The 7,635-nt window shown below is 51.3% G+C and overlaps 1 long non-coding RNA gene across 1 annotated transcript; it reads left to right on the top strand.

Moving 5' to 3' along the window:
• Positions 1–263: 263 nt before the first annotated feature.
• On the top strand, positions 264–7,197 carry LOC120388237. Its single transcript, XR_005590530.1, has 5 exons — positions 264–349; positions 1,337–1,361; positions 3,695–3,744; positions 4,732–4,763; positions 6,985–7,197. It is a non-coding gene; the product is annotated as an uncharacterized LOC120388237 (long non-coding RNA).
• Positions 7,198–7,635: the final 438 nt, after the last annotated feature.

Genomic DNA, 7,635 nt, shown 5'->3' with positions numbered 1-7,635 from the left:
TATGTTTGTGGAAAGACTAAGAAGGTCCTTGCACATAAATTGTTTTGGGGAAATATTTTGATTTCAGATAAACTGTGTTTTGACTGGAAAAACTTCAATGAACTTTACTCACAAAAAACAGCCAATAACATCGCCCTGCAGATAACCACAGTTATGGTCATAAGGACATTAGGGGTCACTTACCACGGGACTCAGACAGCTCCAGCCAGTGGGGACTTGCTGGTGGCTGCTTGGAGAGGCCATTGACACCGAGGTTCTTTCCTAGGGATGGATCTGAAGCTCCCATTGGGAATTACAATCCCTGCTGTCCTGGTTCTGGCTGTGGTGCTTTATCTGCTGGGAAAGAAAGGTGGGTATGAGAGTGAGGCCAAGCCATGTTAGCAAATGTACAGACAGACGTGGCAGAGAGATCCCCTGTGCCCAGTGTGTCTGCTGGGATTGGGGGAGAGAGATGATCAAAGACAGAGTGAAATTGTGTTTTTGGGAAGCTGGCTGGGGAGAAAAATCAAAGAGATGATGAAAGGGATTATCATTGTGATTATTTCTATTGCATTAGCATCTTGGTGCCCCAGTCTGGAATCAGGTCTCCACTATGTCAGGTGCTGCACAGATCAGTAATGAAGGGGACAGCCTCTGCCCCCTAGGTGGTTACAATCTAGGACTCAGCAAGGGGTGTGTGTATGGATAGAATATCGACACACAGGTACCTAAGGCTGCAGTTCAGGAAGGCATCCTCTAGTCAGGAAGGGTCCTTACACCTGTGCCCGTGTGTAAGTGTTTCCTGAATCAGGGCCTAACAACTCTTATAACAGCTCTGCCCTGCCAACCTTTCCTCACACAGCATCCCCAGCCCCAAGCTTTCACAGCACTCGAGTCACCCCAACAATCTCGAGATTGGCCTAAAACGCACGGGATTTCCAACAAGTCACCAGTGTGGGGTCTTTGTATTTGCCTGGGGGGATTTGATCTTTGCGGTGTCTCTCAGGTCACATTTTCAGGCTTTTCTCGCCAAACACGAGGGTTATAAATTTACACTTTTTTTTAATGGGAGCCGAGATTCTCAGTGAAGCCCCAACTCTCAGACCTGAGGCTTTATGTAGAACATGAAATGCCGTGAGACTGGAACTTAAATTGTGATACTTGGGGACAGCGCTCCCAGGGGCAGTCAGTGGGGCTGGCACAGGGGAGAGCTGGGCTGGGCCATGGGGATGGGGCTCTGCATCAATGTGATGATGAATTGGGGCCGTGTCACTCAGTTTCCATCTCTCTCTCTCTCTCTCTCTGCCCATGAGAAAACGTGTCCACATCTCTGATCACATTGTCTCACTGCTTCTAGTCATGTCTCTACCAAGGGATCAAAGGTAGGAGGAGACTTATTCCCTCTCCCATCTCGTTTTCTTTCTGGTTCCTTTATGTCTGCCTCACCGAAGGGCCAGCAGCTGAGTAGCTCAGCTCTCCTGATGCTGGGAGTTTCAGTCTGAACTGGAGGAATTTTTGAAAAGGCCAGGGAAGGATGAACTCCCTAGTTGGGATGGGATCTGGGGGTTAGGAGGAGACACTTTAAGGAAGGGGTTTGCCAAAGCAGCGTGTTCCATCGAATTCACTGGCAGCAGAGTGCGCCTGTTTGAAAATCATCAGATGTTTGAAAGAATGAAAGTGACCCTGCTTCACACTCAGGGGGTGTTGGGACTAGTCAGCCACAAAGCGACACCGACCGACCCAGCCAGTTCCCTAGAACCGGGTCTGTTCTTCTGGGGCAGGGCTGGGAGTGGCCAGGCCTGGCTGGGAACCAAGGGTCTCCAGTCCATCCAGCTGCAGTGGGTAACACCCAACGTTAGCTCCGTCAGCTGCATCTGGTTTAGTGCCAGGCTCGGCGCGTCCACACATGGACTCGCCCCAAAACACCCACAGTAGGTCCCCCCACAGCGGCTGTGATTTCAGTGCCGGTCTGTGCATGGGGCAGCTGTAGCACTTCTCTGCCTGTTGGGGAGAGCCGGGCAGCAGGGACACCCATGGGGGATTCAGAGCGCACTGTCCGTGTGAACAACACGTTGTTCCAAGGGGGCTCTGAGCCAGTTGCTTCTGCAGCATGGCCCAGGGGGACCAGCTCATTGGGGTCCAGGCTGCCCCCAGTTCCTTGGAGCTGCTAAGTGCTGCTGGCTCTCTGTCTGCCCACCACCCTGTCAGGGGGTTTTGAGGGAATCCTCCCCCACCCGCCACATACAGAGACTATGCAGGGCCCCCACAGAAGTTGTCTAAGGGCCGCTCCCCATTGCTCAGCAGCCAGAACCTGCCACTCAGGGCTCCCACAGACTCCTGCTTCCCTGACTTCTCAGTCACCTTCCTCAGCCTGCCGGGCCCGCTGCTGCCCTTCTGATGGCCACGGGCCCATACGCTTGTTCTAAGCCCTGCCTGGCCCATGCTGGCCTCACAGCCCCAGAACTCGGAGCTGATTCATCATTTGCACATTGCCCAGAGAGGGACTCCAGCAAATCTACACGGTCCTGACCCAGCTGGATATGATAGGGGAAGAATCCAGCCCTGGGGGTGGGGCAGAGAGCATCAGGTGGGAATCCAGGGAGTCCATGGAGTGACCACAGAGTGAAAGGTGAATGGTGGGAATCCAGGGAGTCCACCTGGACACACAGAGGGAAAGGTGAATGGGGAGACTAAGGCAGTTTCCAGGCTCTGCCAGTGTCCGGCCCAGCCTGGGGTCCCAGGGCAGTGACTCTGCCAAGAAAACTGGTGGGGGGTAGAGGGAACACGACACACAGACCCTCAGCACCAGGAGTCCTCTCCCCTGACTCCCAGCAGTGTATGTTCTCTGCCTGCCTCCTGCCCCCCATCTATAGGGCTCCTTAGCTGCCTCTCCCCAAATATTCCCTCCCTCCCTCCTCCTGCCATATGACCAGTCTCTGCCTCCAAACACCCTTACTCTGCCCTCCTGGGTCATGGGAGCTGCTTAGCAGACTGGGTCAGAAGTGGAGTCTGAAGCTGCATTTCCACACTGTGCAGAGTTGAGCCTTAACGATGAATATCCAGTCTTTCTACATTGTGAGCAGCCCTGGCCAAAATTCCAGTTTTATTTGAATGAAAAAATTTCAAATAAACAATTTTGTTAAAAAATGTTCACAAAATATGTTGCTATTTTTCTGACAAAATAATTTAAAGTGAAACAAAACAAAATAAAAATATTCATTGAAAATTTTATTAAATAAGATGGTTTTGGCCAAATGTTTGATATTGGTTAAAGTATTATTCATGAAAAAAATGTCTGTGGAAAAATGTCACCCAGTTCTAACTTTGTGAAAACGACCGAGTTCTCTTCAACTTCTGTCCTGAGATGTCAGAGATTTTTGGTTCCCCCCCGCAAATCTTAACTCCACACTGACCTAGTGGGGTTTTGGTTAGTTGGTTTCTTGGCCATTTTGCTGAAGTAGAACAGGATGTTCAAGTCTCAGTTTTATTAGACTTTCCCTACATAAATAGTGAAGCCACCATGTCCCCTGATTACCCAGAAGTAGGGCTTCCTGCCTTTCCACTGTGAGCTGAATGGAGATGTAAGGTCCTAGCAGGAGAACCAGCCATAGGAAGAAATCTCACAGCCGGATCTCTGAAAGCAGACTCAGTGTCAGCAAGGTGAGAGAGAGCACACGGTGTCACTGATACCCTCTGCCCTTATTACTCCCCACAGGGAACGAGTCCAGCATGGCACCAGCAACACCCCTGAAGATCATATTGAATGTAAGAGCTTTTGGAGAGTATTGGGGTTACTGGGGTCACCTGCACGAGGGAGAAAGGCGGGGGTTGGGGTAAATTTGTTAATTGGTGGGGGATGGACAGATCCCAGCTCAGATTGTCTGGCCAAGAGTTACAACAACGAACTGCCTGTTATCAAAGTGGATGAGGACAAAGAGTTCTTGGGGTCCCAGGGCTCATGCATCTGAGTCACTGAGGTTCCTTTGTCCCACCCTTTGCCTGTAATCCCCTGTCCTGCATTGCCATGGCTTAGGGGACTGAGCCAAACTGTTACCACTTCCCGTCCTTCATGGAAAGGGCACATCCCAGGAAAAGCTCCCATTGGAAAGTGTTCCACCCCCTTCCCTGGGAGCTGGGTGCAACAGTGCCTCATTGGAGCTGTAGTTCAGGTGCCTCATGCTCCTGGTCTCTTTGAGCTGGGCACTCTGGCTCTCCCATGATACACCACTTTCCCCCCTCTTGGAGAAGGGATGTAGTACATCATGGGAGTCCCTGGTTGCAGTGTATCATGGGAGATGAGGTCCAGCCAGCCAGCTCAACCTCCAGAGGAGAATATCAGCATGAGGCAACTGAACTACAAGTCCCACCACGGTGGTATTTGAATCTGAATATTTCTGCTTTTGGCCAAAATATTTCAGTTTTGGGGTCACTCATTTTTTGAACAAAATGTTGAAATTTTCTGCCAAAAGGTGACCCTGTTTCTCACAAAATAGCTCTGTGGAAAACCCAGACAGACAATTTCCACTGAACATCTTCAAGAGCCGCATTAAATCCTTCCGTTCCTGTATCCCCTAGTGACCCTGATCAGGATCAGGCTCCATTGTTCTCAGTGCTGCCAATGGGGGAGCCCTGCCCTGGCTGGGGGAGAGGTGGGAGCCGGGGGCGGGGGTTATAATTCGTGTTCAGCGAGGTGCCTTCCCTTATAGGCATTTACACCCAAGTGACAACGTGTAACTGTCTTTCTCTCCCCAGATGCCTCCGTGAACTGGGTGGGAAGCTCTGGGGTGAGTCTCAGCTTTTATTAACGACAAAGTGAAGTGATAGAAAAGAGCGATTTGTTTGCCAGTTCCAGCTCGGCAGTGACCCATGTGCTTGGGACCTGGATTTACTCAGGATTCCCAGGATCCAGGTTGTGTCTGTTCCCCTGGTCTCACTGCTGCTGACCCAGATCTCCACCCAGGTCCCAGGAGCAGGCAGCTGCCTCCCACATCTGCTGTTAGCCTGGCCAGTCAGGCCCTGCCCACCACAGACACGCATCCAGGGAAGAGGAAAACATCCTTCCCACGCTCCACACCACAGTGATGTGGGAGAATCCCCCATGGCCTGAAAATCTATCTGGCTACAGAGGGGCTTTCCCCACCAGCCTCTGCAGTCAGACAAACAACCAAGGCAGAGACGTTCACAGTTTAAAAGTTCCCAATAAAACTCCTGGGAACTGGATAATCAAATCTCCCAGGCGGGTTTGAAAACCTCCAAAATGTTACGCAAGTGGGAATCGGGTCTAGTGAGATGGATCCTGTTAGTGAAGTCCCAGCACCACTCGCTGGTAACCCCCCCCACCACCGGCCTCCCACAGAGGAAGGAAGACAGACAATGGGTGAAATCCTGGGAGTTTCCCAGTGACTTCAATGGGGGCAGGATTTCCCCCAATGGGTCTCCATGCGATGTAGGTGTCCGTGGGGCGTGCACGGTCTCACACTGCCAGCAGCGGGTGTGCGGTGGTGTTCACACCCTGGGTACCATGTTAGTGGGAGGGAAAGCTGCTAACACAGAGCTTCTGTCCCCCAAGGAGTAATGGTCTCAAGTTGCAGTGCGGGAGGTTTAGGTTGGATATTAGGAAAAACTTTTTCACTAGGAGGGTGGTGAAGCACTGGAATAGGTTACTTAGGGAGATGGTGGAATCTCCTTCCTTAGAGGTTTTTAAAGTCAGGCTTGACAAAGCCCTGGCTGGGATGATTTAGTTGAGGATTGGTCCTGCTTTGAGCAGGGGGTTGGACTGGATGACCTCCTGAGGTCCCTTCCAACCCTAGTCATCTATGATTCTATGCTAAAAAATGCTGATTTATCCCTTAGAGCTTTTAGTAATTGACTGTAGGACAGGGCACTACTTGCAGAGATTTTTGTGACTCATGTGAATTCCGAAGCTGGTTTAACCCGCTCAATTCTATATATTGGTTCTGTAGCGGGGTTGTCCCCCCTGCTCCTGCCCGGAGGGGTTAAAAGCAGCCCTGGAGAGGGCTGTGGCTGGGGAAAGGCTGATTGGGGAAGCAGCCACAGCTGAGGCCATGCCCCAATCAGGCTACATCTGTCCCTATAAGAGGGCTGTGAGCCAGGCACTCAAGAGACACTCTCTCTCGCCTTTTGAGAGAGAAGGACCTGGCTTCCTGGGAGCTGAGCAGGGTAGGGGAAGGGCAGAGGGAGCTGGGGAGCTCCAGCCTAGCAAAACCCCATGCCGCAGGCCTAGTTAAGGGCCCACAAAAGGGCTGCAGGGGGGCAGCTAAGAGATAGGCAGAGGCAGCTGGTCCAACCCCCCTTGCCGATGACGAGTGGTTTACAGACTACAGTCTGCCCCAGGGAGTGGGGGCTAGATGATGACTGGCAGTCGCCACTGAGGTGAGGTGGGGATAGGGGGTTCCCCTGAGAGGATAGACCCAGAGTGAGGGGGTGCTGCAGTGGCCAGAACCCCTGGGCAAAGGGCACCAGGGTCCGGGAGGGACACAGGGGCCAGTGGCCTCCAGAGGGCACTCTGAGATGGAAGAGCTAATTTCTGAGATGCCTCGCAGGAGGTGCCATGCCGGTGAGTTGTCGCCCTGCCACAGTTCTCCTTTGCCCCAAGCAGTTAGCCAATCATTTAGGTCTTGTGCATAGCAAGATTGAGAGGTGAAAGTGATGACAGAGACAGGTATGTTCATAGATACAACCCCATTTACTTACAGAACATCACTTTCTTTCATCCCAGCTCCAAGCCTCTTTCCAGCCAGCATCTCCCCAAAAGCTCTTTCCAGCTGGGGGGCAAAAAAGGCGGGGAGGGGGAAATTGGGGCTGCATGGCTCAGAGGGGTTGATGTGGGAAGTGAGGCCATTGGTGTTTCCCAGCCTAGATGCCCATTAGAACTGCTCCTCATGTACGTACAGCAGTGCTGTCAGAGGCGCATTTTCTGGTTTCATTTCTCTGGTTTTAAGCTGGCTTAGTAGAAAAGTAACATTACTGTGTTTTATCTTAAAGCATCCACCGCCCCAGAGAGAAGAGACACCGACATACGCAACCATCGCTTTGCAGCGGGACAGACATCATTAATGGTCCACTTGCTGAAATGCAGGACTCGTCAGTGCGCAGCCACATCACAGAACCTCCAAAGGGGCCGTGCAGCAAGGATGTGTGGGATCTTCTCTGGTACCACAGCAGGACAATGCACAGCACCCAAAGTGCTGTAGGACGTTGGAATATTCTTAGGGCAAATGCTACTTGTTTTCTTTTCGGAAAAAAGTTTCTTCTGAATAAAATTGGGAAAACAAACAAACAAACTCTGTATTCCTGCCCCCTGACCCTTTGTATGGACAACTCAGCTCCCAAGTCCTCTCAGCTCTGTTCAGAGATTCCATTGCCAACCCAAAGTGTACAAAAATCATGAGGCAGCTCCCTCCAAATCCCAAGATTAACTCAAGAATTCATGAGGTGTTTTTAATTCTGCATTTTGTTTGCTTTTATTTGACTTCTGGTGTTTGACCTTTTGGAGGTCAGGTTTTCCAGGTGTTCTTCACGACCAGGAGGGCTAGAAATGTACGAATTTCAACAAAACCCAAGATTTTCACATAATCCCAGCACCTCAGGAGTTGGACTTTAAGAAAAACAGCAAATACACCCCTACCCTGATAT

The sequence above is a fragment of the Mauremys reevesii genome, linkage group 22 (assembly GCF_016161935.1).
Source record: "Mauremys reevesii isolate NIE-2019 linkage group 22, ASM1616193v1, whole genome shotgun sequence".
Classification (NCBI taxonomy): Eukaryota; Metazoa; Chordata; order Testudines; family Geoemydidae; genus Mauremys; species Mauremys reevesii.
The sequence above is the reverse complement of the archived record's forward strand: the minus strand, read 5'-3'. Positions and strand labels throughout refer to the sequence as shown.